The sequence below is a fragment of the Tachypleus tridentatus genome, chromosome 13, assembly GCF_004210375.1.
Source record: "Tachypleus tridentatus isolate NWPU-2018 chromosome 13, ASM421037v1, whole genome shotgun sequence".
Lineage (NCBI taxonomy): Eukaryota > Metazoa > Arthropoda > Merostomata > Xiphosura > Limulidae > Tachypleus > Tachypleus tridentatus.
Genome location: NC_134837.1, coordinates 99752899 through 99770971, shown reverse-complemented (window position 1 = coordinate 99770971; position 18073 = coordinate 99752899).

The following is an 18073-nucleotide window of genomic DNA, read 5'->3' as shown; positions in this document are numbered from 1 at the left end:
GGTTGATATACATTCATTTTTACTTTCACTCACAAGTTCTATTAATTATTGTTGTAGTCTTCTCTACTAATATTACAATTGCTCAACTCACTTCAAGATCAAAAATAATAACATGCTTATTGATCAATGCTTCTGAATAACAAGTTAATACAAGAAAAAATAAATGAATATTAAACTACTTAATTTCAAATTGTGTTAAATTCTTTCCCTAATTATGACATGTAACAACAAAATTGATAAATTAATATTAAATTCTTATCACAGCATGCTACTCATTTAGAGCAAATTTATAAAATCAAGCTGGTAATGAGTATAGTTGATTTTACTTTCATGCATTCCTAGTTATACTAACTTAAAACTGAAATCACTATTATAATAGCATCTCAACCACTACATTTGTTATATAATAGCTCGCTTGAAGAGCCCTGATATTAGGTGAAAGGCTTTATTAGATACAGCACAAAAAATTTAAGTAAAATATTATTCACTTCTATTTATTACATAAATTTATATTATAATTCAGCATTTTCTTTATAAAAAAACCAGTTCTGTGCCACTGCAATACTTTTGTGCACAGTGTAGTTCATTATAACAAATCTCTAAGATAAAACAATAGTTGCTATGGTGACCATTTTGTATCTGATAATTTCCTTCTTCAATGTTTTTTTTTTTCCAGAACTACCAATGAAACTAACTTGGTTTCCTTAAAAAAAGTTTAAAATCCTTATCAGTAAAATGAGCACACATAAATCAATCTTATTCAGAGGAAAATATATACATGTAACACAAATATTCACATTACTACTTAATATCTCACTGTGTTACAAGCTTGAATGTGAAATTTGCATTTTTATTATTGGTTGTTAAATCTTTTATGGCAGAAGCTTTTACATCTGTCAAATATTATACTTCTATTTCAGGTCTATATATTTATCATATACCATATATTTTAGTGTATAAGATGTACTTTTTTTTCCCAAAAAAAGGTCTCAAAACCCTCCTGCATCCTATACACCAAAGGTAAAAAATGTTATGTCTTAACATTGTTATGTTATGAGTAAGCAGTTTTGTTTTGCTTAATGTTTAATAGTACCAAAACATTTTTTCTTCCCCAAAATGTAGAAACTGTAATAAAGGTAGTTAAAAAATGTGCTGTGAGCAATTGCCTTAATGGCACCAAAGATGTTTGAGGATAAGTGAGAGTGAACTTTCAGAACTTGTTTTCAGTGAATTCAGTGATGCAAAGGAAGATTTTGAAAATTTTCATGAGTGAACATTGTTTTGATGTAGATGTATGAAAAACCTTATTTTATTATGGACACTACTTTTGAAGTATTCTAAAGAATAATAATAGACTATGCTGATGTTGAACAAATAATTGATAACTGAAAAATATTTTTCCCCAAAAAATAGGGATGTGTCTTATCCACTGAAAAATATGGTAATCCGCAACAACAAAAACAGAAGACACTTAGCAAGCCACAAGTCACTGTTGATAAGCTTTCCACTGCAATTTACACTGCTTAATTCCTTCACGCTTCACCTCTTGAAGTGAAAAAAAGAACTTACCGATTATTATAATTAATATTGTGTGGTTCATATTTTAGATAACTGTATACTTTTAATAAGTTACTGTTACATCTTTAAACAAAGCTTACAAACAACTGCAATTTTTATCAAATTAAGAAATTTTATAACATACAAGTACAATCTTTATTTAATACAATACAAATTAAGCATTTCAATTCATTGTACTTTACCTAGTACATATAGGAGATCGTGACCCCTGTTGATGATGCCGAGCGTTTCTTTTGGACCCCCCTCTTTGCCTACCAGGTTGGTCTGCCATAGACACTACTCTTCTGCTTAGTCATGCCCCACTGCTAGATCTAAAAAAGAAATGAGCATTTACTATACAATTCATTATTTATCACAAGTCAATTCACAGGTGGATTTTTAAATAAATACCAAATTTTAACCACTGCTTTGACTTAACAATTTTAGTATTACCTACAATGATTGTTGAACCTTCATAACATACTTTACATCTTATTACTGTACATTAGTTTAACTCCAGATTTTTAACATCAACAGTTATTCAGAAACAATTGCTATCTTGTGTTCACTGCTAATGTAGTTACATTTTAAAAAATTTTTTTAAATTGGTACAAGTAACAAAAATCTTACTAGAAATACAAGAAAAGACAAAGTTATAGAAGGCTTTCTGATCCCCTCTTAAATAAGTTTTAAAAATTCATCCTTTATTCAATGTATCATGCATACACTATCATAATATTGCAAAATTATTAAAGAAACTCAGGTTACAATGTTTTAGAGGTGAATGAAAACTTTTCTAAAACCAGTAATTTATACTTTCCACTACAATCATATAGGGTTTTTTTCATATACACAAATGACAACATATGTAAATTAATTTGGTTTTAAATCAAATATTTTGAAACCTACACCAAAATTTAAAACATCTAGAACACCATAACACCATTAACACTTCTAGAATGCTTATGTCTCAATGCTAATGACAATATTTACAATAAATTTTTCTTCTTAATGGTCTAAAATACAATTAGTTGAATCGTACAATCAAATGTTACTAATAAATGTGTAATCATCACAGTAATTAGTTTGCTAAGATGCATAATGAGATTTGATACAAAAGTTACATACAAAATCAAAATAAACTCAAAATTTAACTTTCTATTATGGAATCCTGTTTGGCATTTGAAATCCTTTTCAAACACAACAATCTCATTGGCACTGAACATAGCAGAGGCAGTATTGTTAACATGTTCTTTACATTCACTTAGAAGTTCTTATAAATAATTATATTTCTACAACATTTAACATTTCTGGTAGTAACAAATTTCCCCACAACTTTTAATTCCATCCACATCACTTAAAGTAGGGAAATCTCCCAACCACTGGTATCAAAACCCAGTTTCTAGCAATATTAGTCCACAGACATACAGCTCTACTACAAAGGGGCACCTCACAAAGTATACAGTATCTAAGTATGTTTTTATTCACATATGAATTAACAACAGGAAAATATATTATTTAAGTATTTAATTTCTAAAATTTCTATCTGAATATTAATATGTGCAAGAACAATTTAGTCAAGCTTTTTTACTTAGGTCAGAAAAGACTGTCCTTCACACAGGACTGTCAAATCATTTTGTTTATAAATGTAATTTACCAGTATATGTATATTCATACATAGAGATAAAACTATCTTCTGTTACAATTAATAAAAATCCAAATATTACAGATGTCACATTTGATAACACTAAAATTTTTAGAAAGCTGAAAATCATCAATATGATTTTTTTTTTAACTAAAATATAGTAAATTTTAAAAATAAATGTATAGTTTCTTTTGACTTTACTTACTGGTAAAGTATATTTCATTGCAATTTACAGCTTTTACAGCAAGATTAGTTTTTAAAATAAGTAAGATGTTTTGATCACTGGTGCAATCATCAGTCACTTTATAATTATTGCACCAGAGATTTGACATTAAAACAGTGGAAGTCACTCAAAAAACTTAAAAATTCTATTTTAAAAGGTGGATAAAGATGAAATATGGGTAATAATAAACCTAACATTTTGTAATCAGATAGTTTATAAACATTTAAATGATGCAAGGGTTTATCAAAAAATGGAAAGTTTATAAAATTATGCATCTCTATTTATTTAAAGGAAAAGTTAAATAGTTTTGATTAAGATATTAAGAAAAAACAAAAAGATTAAGTATTTCAAAAGTTGGGTATTTTTATGTACTTCCTAAAATCCATAATTCAAGAGATTTATGAATTATTGTTCAAAGCCAAAAATGAATATTAATATTGAAAAACCTCCCAACATTCTAGAAAGATAAATTGCAGGAGAAAAAAAATTACTGTAGGTTTAAAGTGACCTTTTGGAAATATTGTTAAAATCTTTGCTTTATTTAGACATTAGTAGCTCTGTATCCAAATTCTCACCGATATGCAGATTTTCTTTAGTAATCAAAATTAAATGTTCATACAAATCTTGCAAATAGATTATATTGATTGGTTTCCACTGAAGATAGAAAAGGTAGTAGATTATTACAACTAAAATTTTTAATTCAGCATCACTATCTGGAAAATGTTATATTAAAATATTTTGAAATTGCCAAGAAAAGTTATTGATAAAAGACATTTAAACAGATAGATTAGCAAACCTTAAGAGGATATTAAACCTTTTGTCCCAATTCATTATCTAAATACACACTGATATTTCATTTCTTAACAATTAAAACAAACAGACAAAAAAAACTGAAAGCTGTATTCAGAAACAATATAAAGGACATAAAACATATTTTAAAATGAGTAAATGTAAATTATACATTAGAGAAACAAATAATTTAAGATTGACAAATTTACATAATATCCATGTCAGATATACCAAAAAAGCCCACTACATACATACCAGTAAACATTTTAATAGCGAGAAAATTAAAATTTTAAAATAACCATAATTTTTGTGTTTTTCCTTTTCATGAATGTGAAACATGAAATACTTCTCATAAAATATTTTGATTTTTTGTGCCACTTTATGTAGACAACAGAAGGGCAGAAACAATTGGTTGTAAAGTCAGTAATGAAAACAGTTAAGGTCTACAGAAAAGAAATAAAAGTATGAAAACAGAGAATAAATGAAACATTTCTATTAAAATAATAAAAAATAGCATAATTAGAATAAGAATTTAATTTAAAAAGCAAAGTATACTGACTAATTTTATTTACTTTTGAACATTTGTTATGCATTTAATTTACACTTAGACTGTACATCTGCAAATTTGGAAAGTATATTTAGTTTATATTATTTATGTTTTATTATAGATTCTTGGCAAAACTACATCTTGAGGAGTGGCCTTTGAAGTTACAAAACTGGTAGAAGGAATTAACAAAAGACAAGTATTAAAGTATTTCCTTATTTGTATTCACAGGTGAATGTTATTGATGTTACAGGTGCACATGTGCATGTACACACACACACACACACACACACACACAAAGAGGATGTTTTCTGGAATTATATTTCACATGATGGAAATCATTTCAATTTATGAGAACATATTAGTATATCATTAAACCACAATTTCGTACTTTTCTTTAACTATCAATCTTGTTATTAACAATAAGTTTTTGACAATCAGTGACCTCATGGTCCCAACTAGGCTGTCTGATTCACTGAAATATAAAAACTTAAAACCAGTCATTGTCATTGAAATATTTACCAAGCTTTTTCTTAAAACTACCTGCTTCCACTGCATCTGAAGACAACCCATTCATATGGCCAATTATCCTGTTAAAAAATTAAAACTGTCTAAACTAGAAATGAGTCCTACACTTTCATTCTCACCATTAAGTATACGAAAATAATATGCATCAACAACAAAAATTACACGTCAATAGATTTGAATCTTTTCCTACTGAAGCTACAATTTACCAGACATAAGAAAGAGAGCTGGTTTCTTTGAAAATATATGTAGAGAATTAAGAGATCAGAAAGTCTGTTGCTACATTTCTATAGAACTGGTAAACTTCAATGGGAGGTGGATGTCTGAACAATCTAGGTGGCATAGACAGTACTATCCCTCTATACATTTACCTAAAAAAAATCTACCTAGTAATTTACAAGTTAGCTCTTCAAAGATTTTAGTATGCATATGTATGTATGTATGTGTGTGTGTATTTGTAGGTATGGAAGCAGAAAAGTTGTAGAATATATCTCAAACAGAAAAGCAAAATTAAAAATAAAAATTTGAAATTAAAAAACTTCAAAGAAAGGATTCAGTAGAGTTCAGTTTTGGATTGCATCAGTAACAACTTTCCTTTTCAAATGAATTACAATTTATGATTTCTTAAAGTTGCACCAATTTTGATTTTGTTTTAGGACTCAAAGTAATTTCATAAATCCCATTAAAATTTCCAAGATGTTAGAAAACCATTCTTTTATTCATGTAAAAACTTCTCTGTAAAAAAACAAACAGAAGTATTCTGTCATTTACTAGGTGTATGAAAAATGTCCCGACTTCTTTTTTACACTTAGGATCATTCCAGTATCACTAAGTATGCCAAAATTCATAAAATGGTACAGCCTTTCCAGTACTGGATTTTTAAATTTTTCAGGTAATAACTCCAGGATTCCCATTTCACTAAGATTTTTTTAAGCTTAAGTACTGAAAATAGAAAAGGCAAGGCTACGTATTAGCAAGATAAGAACTAGCAATCTTACAGAAATATCTGTCCATTCCATTAAACAAATGTTACAAAATTCCTACTTCTGGTGTTAACAGCATGACAAAATAGACTTGGTGACAAACTTGCTCATTTTAAAAAATTATGACTACATGAATAAAATAAAAAGTGAAACTTCCATGAACACGATACCTTAAAATACACCAAAGTATTTTGTATGAATGTACAGTGGTATATTTAATGTTGGGGCAACATAGCAATGGGCCTCTCATGTTGTAGACCTTCAAAGTAATGCTAAAAAACAAACAAAAAACATTTCTATATCTATAGCAAATTGGTACAGATGGGTACCTTAAGAAAATTGCACCAAGTAGTTTGAAATGGTAAAATGCCTATGTGAGAGTACAGAACACAAACAATTAAATACATTTTATCAACCGTATCTCTAATTTATAATTTTAAAACTAAAAAAATGGTTAAGTGATTATGATTTTAAATCACTATAAAACTAATTTTATTCAACACTAGTAGTTCATACAGAACGTATATCATTGAATTCAATCCACATATGAAAAACAGAAGCCCACAATAATGCATCATAATGGTAAGAGATCTGCCCTGATAGAAGCAAAAACCTGAGACACTCAACACTCGTTGAAGTTCTGAGACCAATGGCCGACTATCCTAGCTACAAGGATTTCAGGCATTAAAGCACACCTTCTCTTCATCTAGTTAAAATTTCTAAACTGGAAACAACTTCTAATTATCAGTGACACCTGGAGATAAACTATCATTTAACAATAAATTTATCATTGACATTATATGTAGGACTTGTGAATATTTACCCTCTTTCTACATCACACACATACTCCATGGTTCAATTTAGTCTTTTCACACAAAAATAAAGCTGTCAAGACAGTGTCCTCTCAAACACAGGTGGCAAACAAACACTTGAAAAACCAAAATTTATTCAAACTGTGCTTATGTAATGTACTTTTGTTTGAATATTTAACTGCTATAGTTCTGAATCTATTTTGCACCTGTAGTTCTATTTTTGCACACACTTAAATTTACTAATTTACATAGTTAACTTTGATAAGCCACAAAGAAGCACACTATCTGTTTGTGATGCTATAAACAGCAATTCAAGAAAAAGTGCCATAATTTATAAAGTTCCACCCTTCTGTAACACACATCCAACATGCTTTCAACCTAACAACCATATATAGCCACAAACAAGATAAAACAATGGTTAACTACTTGAAACTATTTTTAGAAGAATATTGTTGTTCAATTTACATTTAAATAATAATTAAGTAATGTTTATTTATATTAAGAGTTCAAATTTTAAATGGACTATTTTAACATGATTTCTGAAAAATTGAAATGCATGAAAATTAATATGTTCAAATAATGTATGCCTTTATCCTCGAGATAAAACTTGAGAGAACAAAAGAAACTAAAAATGACAGCATAAACTACAATAAGAAATCTTTTATATTTTTTTGTGCATATCAGAAATAGTGAGACAATTTCAAGATGTAAATGCATTTACGATGACTCACTTTGCAATAAATTTCATACATTTCTATTCCATTCTACATTTCAACTAAGACAACATATTTCCCTAAAATTGTAAAATTTAAAAAACAACAAATTAATATGAAAACCAAAAGAAAGTACTGTAACAATTTGGAACTACCTACGTAAATTTACCCATAAAAAATAAAAGATTAGCCAGAATAATTCAACAGAAAACTTTAGACATTATACACTGCAAAAAACTCAGATAATAGCAACTTATAAAAACTTTCTGCTCAAAACATCTCCACATCCTGGAATTTTATCAAAACAATTACATTACATTTACAAACTCAATGCCACTTAGCAAGTTGGTTTGATAAATTTCTCTACAGAAACAAAAATAAACATCACACTCTAGATCTGATTAAACATACTGATTAAAAACATTCATAAGGTAAACAAATGCTGAGAATATTATATAGTTTTCATTATGCAAATGAGTTAGTCCCATAAAACCCACAGGCAATATACAGTAGTGGTGGTGTGTTTTTTATAGCAAAGCCACACTGTGCTATCTGCTGAGTCTACTGAGAGGAACTGAACTCGATTTTAGCATTGTATGTATGTTTTTTTAATTTCGTACAGATACTCAAGGGCTATCTGCGCTAGCCATCCCTAATTTAGCAGTGTAAGGCTAGAAGGAAGGCAGCTAGTCAACACCACCCACCACCAACTGTTGGGCTACTCTTTTACCAACAAATAGTAGGAATGGCTGTCACATTATAATGCCCCCACAGCTGAAAGGGAGAGCATGTTTGGTGTGACGGGAATTCAAACCCATGACCCTCAGATTACAAGTCAAATGCTTTAAACCACCTGGCCATGCTGGGCCTTTAGCACTGTAAATCTGAAGACTTACCACTGTACCAGCAAAGGGCATTTGTGGTGGAACAGAATTGTATTTTCATATATTTTGTGATTCAACCAAAAATTAATTATTTTTGGAAAAGTTATGTTACAGCCTTTCTGATACAAAACATTCCAACACTGATATCATAAAGATTAGAGATTCAGAATTTATATTTAATGGCATTGTAAAACACAAAAATTATGAACTGACTTGAAATACTTTGATCATGCAGAAAGACATGAAGCAAATTGTACCCCTGCTATGGTAAGCATAACACACTGTATTGTAACAGTTGAGAATCTCCAAACACGAAGATTAGTGACAAAAGACATCCACATCACTGAGGCAACTGCATGCTAATGTAATAATCTATATTTGGAAAAGTGACACGAGTTTCTGTACATAGCTGCTTTTTGACATATCCATTCCACTACTGTATTCTTCAAACAGCTGTAAAATGAAATGAGTATCATGCTATTTCACATGAATACATATTGGTCAAGTTGCCAGACAGAGCATCTGTGGATATCTCTGTGATTTTGCTGTTGGAAATAGGTACAAGGATAACATTTTTCTCTCATACTAGATGAATTATGGAAATACAGGATGGAGTAACATGCAATGAACAAGACAGCTTTAATGTATAACCTAATTTAATATAATGTACACTGAAGAACTATAAGATGCACAGTAATCAGCTAGAGCATAACTAGAGATTGTAACATGGATTGTAACAGTATGGTGATGTTAAAAACATCATGTTAATATAAGGTACTGAACCATTGTAAACTGTTATCACATTATTTGTCCTCCACATAATAGTGCTTTTACAGCCTACTACTGTTTCATAAATCACTAAAACTAGAAAAGATTCATCAATATATTCAAGAATCATTAGCAAGATTTATGAAATCATGAACATATCTTCAAATTAGGCCTTATATTTCACAAGGGAACAAAATGTATATATATTAAATATCCATATTGTTAGGCTCACTTGTAATTTCCAGGCCTATAAACTTGAAAATACGTAACCAAAGTTAGTAAATATTGGAACTCAAACAGAAGGAAGCTTCAGGAACAATTAACTTAAGCTAAGTGTTCTTCTCTTGAGGTTGGGGGAGAGAAATTCACTCAGCTTATGGTTGTGTAACATTTTTCAGGAAATATACTGTTAGACCTCTGAAAAAATTATAATTATATTCTGGAGCCTCAATGGAGAATGAACAATGGGAATGAGTTACAGGTGATTATTTCATGTGAAGACTGTTTTAATACTACTAGCGTGAGTAGTTTTATTTGTAAAAAGTATATTATTTAGCACTATTTCACATAAGATTCAAGGTTCTCCCTGTAACAGTGGGTTCTTAGCAATACCTCTATTGATTAAAGTATGACAAACTTTGTTGCTTGACATTCCCCTTTTTTTTTTGTGTGTGTGTGAAGGTATATAGCTTACCAAAAACCCTTTACTGTTTTAAAATTTAAAAGGTCTGACAAATAACTTACTCCAAATGAATTAACACAAGATATAATGAGATTATGCAAGCCTACAGTCATGAAATACACAATTTAACAAAGCTGAGAATAATGACACAACAAAAAAGTGACAGAATGCCAAACCCATTCAGAGTACTACTCCGTCTACTGTATAAAAACCAGAACTTTAAAATCAACCTTTTGTACACTGCAAGTAAACTGTTTCACAAGTTTATAACTCTTAAACAGACAAGTTGCTTCAGAACAAGTCTCAGGTTTGGCTTCCAAAACTGATACTTATTATGCTTAATATTTACATTTGTATACCAAATCTTATGTATTTCTTAATACACACGCCACCCATTAGATTATCCAAACCAGTAACATGTAAATGCGAGAGTAAAGCCACCTTTTCACAGTTTCACTGTCCAATTTTTAATACTATTAGCAAACTTTAAATTATAAAAACTAATTAAATAACAAGTCCTTTTGACCAAAACATATTATTGAAGATAATTCGAAAGTAAAACCATACTGTTTTTATTTAAACAATATTTTTAAAAAATGCTATTGTAGATATATTCTAAATCAAAGCCAAATTGGACTATCTGCTGTGCCCACTATGGGGAATCAAACCCCAGATTATTGTGTTGTAAGTTTGTAGATCTATCACTGTCCTATTGGATGATTACACATTTAGAACAAACAAGTTCAATCACTATAAAATACCTAAACTGTCAAGACTTCAATACTCATTCATTGCTAGAGTTTGAAACTCACAAGCTTCCCATCTGGATTAAAGCTGATCAGATATTATTTTAAATCCTAAAATCATAAGATATACTTCAGCATACAGCACTGAATATCGTAAATGTAAAGGAAACATTTTCAAATTGAATAACTTGAAAACAAATGCAGCAAGTTTACAAAAAGCATTTTGTTTATCAATGTCATTCTTATTTCCCATACAAATTCAATTAGCAACTTATTTAACAGTAACTTTTTAGATCCATGTTGCTCCCAAGCTCACAATTTTGTCTTAAAAAATCCAAACCATTAACACACCTCAATCTTTACTTAATAGATGAAAGGCTTGTATTACATATGCATGTATATAAATAAAAAACTAGTAAACATCTTTAGCTTTTGCTTTTATCCTTAAGAACTCAAGATAATCACAATTTGCCTGTTTATTAATCTGAATGCAGTCTCTTGAAGCATTTCTCTTCACATAATGTCATAGATATAATTTAGTGTTAAAGATAATATTCTGGGTTTCTAGGTTTGCTGTAGTGATTATACAAATAAGGGAAATACTTGTATATTTTCTCAGAAATTAGTTAATGCTCACAACAAACATAGTCATTCTCTGGAGTATTAAGGTTAAATCATCCATGTGAAAATGGCCTTTGCTCTTTACTTGCATTTATATTAACAAGAGCATAACTGGTAAACTAGTTAAGTGTACTGACAGTATTACATTCTTGATTATCTTTCACTAGATCACAAATGGTGAGGTATTACAGAATGATATGAACTTGTCAGTTGAACAAATAATTGGAAAATGACCTTTAATTATAGTTAACACAATGCAATTCATTGCGTTCTAATGCATCAATGCACTGTAATTTTTATAAGTATACTAAATTAGCTATACTCATTATCAGTGTAGAACAAGAAAGTACTATAAATATTCCATCCCTTTTGTTAATAAGTAAAATTCCCAAAATATGTTGCTCTCAAAGTTTCCTGGTTGAAAACTACAGTTGTTGAGTTACTGACTTTTAACTTTTCTGATTTGGTTCAGAGGCATCTTGACTAAGGCCAAAGCTGCTTGTTTGTTCTCTCATAGGAACTACAATGTTACTGTTAATTAGTGAGTTGAGTTACTCTTTTCAGCAAATCAAATGACTGTGAGTGGACTCGCCCTTGATTTCCACTATCCACTGGCCAGCTAATCTGACAAACATCAATCAATGTTTTTGTTTTACATTATCAGAAACTTGTGGGTTTATGGACACATTTTTTAAAATGGTACTGGACCATGAGTGAGTAAACTTAAAAATCTGTTATCTATAAATCTTTAGACATAGATTTGAGATAGATTATTACAGAAGTTACATAAATTTTAATCCAAGTTTCACAATATATTACACATTTCAGTAACAATTTTGTAAGTTCCAGTAAGTATCCAGCAGAAACCTTCAGTTTTTGTAGTATTTCCTTTATACTTTTACTTTCATTGTTACTTTAAGACCCAAACAACTTACAAGTGCACCTCTAATTTAACATTATTTTAGTGTTTGCCTTAAATAAGCAGGAATTAAACTAGTTATTCATTCCTGTTAATGTTTCTAGTGGTGACTGTTAAAAATAAATGTAAAAAAATTAGTGTAGTGTTAGCTTTACAACTAAAGGTTAATTTGGAGCTTCAACAGTGACATTACAGCAATAATTTGAATTTCATAGAGTACTTATGATTAAAATATCTAACTTGACAATTAGGTTTTTATGTTACTTATTTTGAATCACAAATAATTTCCACACACTGAAAAGAGCTTTTCTTTTTGTCTTCAATTCTTGTCAGTCACACAACAACATACAATTACTCTCTCTAATACACTGTTTAAGACATGTATTAGTGTATTGTTTATTTCTATTGTTAATAACAAAGATTATCAAAAAAACAACAACACTTGACCTGTGTATAAATATGTTTAATAATTTTCCTGGTGACTTAAATTGTTGCAACTCATCAGGAAATATGTATCTAAGCCCACAACCTTCTAATTATCTGGACTAACGTTTGTTGATTTGTTTGCTGGTCATCCCCAAGATATCACAAATGTTTAATTTTTATTTTTGCTCCAAGTAAATATCTGCTGAGATTGGAAATTAATATTAATGAATAGGATGATAAGTTATTATTGTGATTGAAAAACTACTTTAACACAGTAGTAGATAAATCACTCAAGCCATTGAAGAATGCTGTTAAAAATGGTAAATCCAAAATAATTTTAGGGTGTATTTAGATATACTGATTATAAGCCAAAAGAGATAATTACCTCTACAGAAAACACTAGCTAGACCTCACTTGAAATTCTGTCTGTATACTTTTGGTCACCTTATCAAAAAAAGAATATTGAATTACACGAATGGGTTCAAAGAATTGCTACGAGAACAATTTCATGGGTGGGTTTACTTAATGTGTTGGATAACTCAACTTGTTCTCTCTTGGAAAAGAGATAGGTAAGTGATTTTATTGAAGAGTACAAGATTATCAAGGGAACCAATGGAATAAAGGCTTGTGATTTCTTTGTGCTAAATTCTGAACATAGAAAGATGAGAATACACAAAGTTAAAGACCTAGATAAAACTGGCTATGATCCAGTAGAGACAGTTTTATTTTTCTAACAGGGTGACTGCTTTATGAAATGAGTTGCCATCTGCAGTAATGGAGGCTCACATTTTATGAGTTTATGAAAAGAGCCTCACACATTAGTAAACCATATTATCAGATACAGGCTTAATACTGTCATTTACGACTTTTGCATAAGGAAACTGGCTAGAAAAGTACCTTCATGTAAAATAAGACATTTTTGTTTAAAGATATTACTTTGACTTTGTGTTTGTACTTAGGAAGCTATAGTTATTAATGTTGATATTTAACAGAATCTAAGTACCAATAATCATAACATTATCACTTTGATTTTTAAGGAACCCAAATAAACAACAAGATGTATTATAAATTTCATAGAAGCAATTTTAAGAAATTGCAATATTTGATGAGAAACACCACAAGACTGAAAAACCAAAAGTGAAAAAAGTTTTTGAAAAGATTCAGGTTTTAGTCAAATACTTTTAAAAACCTTTTCTAAATGGATTCATATAAAAACTAAAATAGACCTAAAGTACTGAAAAACTACTGCACTTGCCAATAAAACAGAGTATAACAGGGTATACAACAAAGATCTTAAAACACATTTGAAAGGTTCATAATATCTTGTATATATACTACTAAGTAAGTTTATTAACAACTTTAATATTATTAAAATTCCTTTGAGAAATCTTAGAAATCTCCCTGAGAATAAACTCCTGATCCTCCTGAACTTTGTTTCTAGACTTCCAAAAATTTGAGTTTTTTTATAAGGGAGAGGTGGCTTTGATAAACCTTTCAAGTTATTTAACAATGGCAAAATTAATGATGAAGAGTTGCCAAAGTGATTTTTAAAATCTTGAGGCTAATTCTGAAAACAGACCTTTGACTTACCTTGTTAGCAAATTGTTAGAAAATATTGTCCAAGATTATTGAGAAATGTTCAAAAATTTGAGACTGAATTACTGTTCTAAGCACAGTTTTAGTACTTAAAAGTGTTTAACTGAAACAAAATGTTATAGTTCTCAAAACCTCAATTTTAGCATTCAAGCTTTCAGACTTGCAACTGAGTCATCAATGATGGGGGAAGCAATGGTTATTACAGCCTTGCTTAAAACTGATAATTTCTAATTTTGAATGGTGTAGAAATATTTTTGTTACCCTTTATTTAAGATTTGAGAAAATGTTGAGATGGGTAACCAGAATACTGGGTTTAAGCAATTTATACTTTATATACAAGGATTGACTAAACTTTATTTTCTAGATAAATATCAGATGTGTTCAAAACTGTTAAAAGGATGGACAATCTTCTTTTGGGGCATATCTTAGAATTGTGAATGAAAATATCTAATATACAAAGTTCAATATTAAGATTATTAAATTTAATATTCAGAAGCTCAGATAAAGGTTTGTTCTGCAACTTTTAAGTTATGAACATGCAAAATGTTGATAAACTTAAGTGTTTATCACAGGTGCTTATGGCCATGAAGGCATATATTTAACTTTGATTTGATATTTTGCTTGGTAAAGGATGACTTGGATAGGCCAAATGACCCTTTATTATTAAACTTTTACATTCTTTTTACCACATTCACTTATCACACAATTTACAAATCTGAATGTTGAATCCTATATGAAAAGTTAGATATACCAGTATGGCAATAACAGTATATATAAAAAGGCAGCTATGTCTAGATATTATACCACCATCAAAAGGTATACTAGGTTTCAGTCAGTAACACTTAATATTAAATAAATTACTTCATTTTTGTTCTTTTTAGAAACAACACAAGTGAAATATATTTATAAAAATTATTCCACTTTGAAAGATATACCCCAAGAGATGAAATTTTTAATATTTAATGAACTAACAATAAGTTTGAAATTAATACTGCAGTTCTCAATTGATGACCAAACAAATCTGATAAAAAATTGAAACCAAAGTACACTCTAATAAAGATATCTTACATAGAATTATAGATTCATTATCAGTTTTGAATTAAAAAGGGAACTAAAATATTAAGCAACACCATACATATTCATCACTTTCCTTATCAGTTTTGGTACTAAGAAAAATTATAATGTCACTGTTATTAAGAAAAACAACGATGTAATAACTATGGAAGTTTAACTTTAGACAGTGATTAGAAGTGTATGGAGTTGTATAATGGAGACAAACTTCTATATCAAAGGATCACAGAACCAACTAAGGTGTGGAGTTCTATTTTAGATTTATTGTTAAGTGCAAACAATGACAAGGTTTCCAAAAGCTGGTGGAAGGAATATTAACAGATAATTTGGTCTGTGGGTTTGATGTATGTTGAAACTGAAATTTTAATTCCTCAATTCAGAAAAACAATTTTAAAGCCATAAGATGTATAATCAGTTAGTTGTAATCACAAATTAAACATTAATTTGGGAAATTTACAAAACACCAACATTGTTTTTATTAATGACCAGCTTGTTCTTAAATACAACATAGAAGTTAAAATGGCTTACTAAATATGCAAGGTAAAATAAAACTGGGATAAATACTATAAGTCTAGGAATTTTAAATGAACATAGTTGAAAAATTAAAAGAACTAGGGATTTAGAAATCCAAAATAGCTAGTGATAATGTTAAAACTATCAACGTGGAACCTTTTTTTAAATATATTATAAAAGCAAGCAAAAATGTTAAAATGGTGACTGATTGCATGGTTTTTGTTTAATACTATGTTATGGATAAACTTTTGTTTCATTTTATATTTATTTACTATGATAAACAATGTTCCAGACTCTGATGATTCTATTTAAAAAGATATTAATCCCTTTGTGGTAAGAAGGATAGAGAAATTAAAAAAAAAACAAAAAAAACACAAGAAGGAGACAAGGACATTAAAAGACCAAATATCAGATACATGAGCCTGAGGTTCAAAATTTTGATGATACTTCTACAATTTTTAAATGTTATAATTAATATTATGAATGGTATTAAATCTTCAGGTATTTCTAGTTGTATTAAGCTTATCAAGGTATCACAGAATAACTTGGTTTAACTGGTAAGTTGGACAAATATGGCAAATGATATATAGTAAGTGCATAATGGTGGTTAAGTCACTCATCCACTGCTCTGTTGTAAGGATTAAAGCAACAGTATTTTGAAAGTACTTACAAAAGTCAAATGAGGTAATTATTTCTCTATATAAATCACTAATAAGGCACCACTTGGATCATAGTACTGTATACAGTTTTTGTTTCCTTTTCCAAGTAATAATACTGATTTATTGGAAGGAGATTCAGAAATGAGCTACTAGGATGATTTTATGGACTGAACAGTTACCTTGCATTATGGTCATCTCTTTAGTGAAAATGAGAAAAGGTGATCTCATTGAAGTTTACAAGATCTATGGAACTTGCTTGATAAGGATTTGGGTTTTTTATGCAATACTCTAAAGGTTATAAAATGACAGAAGTTTAGGATTTGTAAAAAGACATGCTAGGCTCCAGTTTAGGCAGCACTTGTTTTAACTGAATGATTACCTTATGCAAAGTTTTTGTTATCAGTAGTTGGAAACTAGCATTTCACAGGTTCCTACAACTAAAAGGGAACCTATTATTTTCCAAAAAATTAAGGATGAATTAAGTTTTAATTTTCAAGGGAAGGTGTACAATAAAGACAGCCTTGAAGAAAAAAATGTCCATTTACAATGCTTTAGGTAATTTCTGCTACAATTTTTTTCCAATAAAGTTATACATTTAGAAAACATTAGCTTTTTTTCAGTATACCACATATAATTACTACTTAGCTTATACTTAAATGGGCAATTGTGCCCGTTACAAGTAACATGTTTCAATAAAGCTAAGGTATTCAGTTAAAAATCCTAAATTCCACAATAAAATGAAACCTTTAATGAGTTCAAGACAACCTTCAAAATAAAAAACTTAATATTTTCAGTATTTTTAGGTTGCCAGTCATTATGCTCATTTTGGCTTGTTCTTAGTATTAATAATAACACGTTTATTAGAAAATCTACGAAATTAAGCCTAACCTGGATAAAAGGAAAAAAAAACACCAAAAAACTATGTAGCGATAGTCTGTGGCATAGCATACATTTCCTAACACAAGTACATTGCAATACAATACACTGTATTATGTATGTTACAATCAATACAACAAAGGCTTAAGTGAATGTTACCAAATCGAATGGCTACAAAATCCTTGCATTAGGCTACTGAAATTCAGGATGTCATAACAACTGAGATTTTGACTAACGTTAAATAGTTAGGAGTTTAGGTTAAACTAAATACAAAATTTAGTATGAAAAGTAGTCCTAGGACAAGGCCATAATATGTGTCGGATGCACATCATCCATGAATACATATATATGTATGAAAAGAATAACATTACAAAGTCAAACTTCTCGGAAGATGCGTGTTTTCTAATCATATTGGTCTTATCTCAGTATCTAATTTAGCAAAGTCCATTTTACCTTGTTTTAATGTCTCCAAAGTTAATACCACCCTTAAAAATATATAAACTTAACGCTACGATTACTGT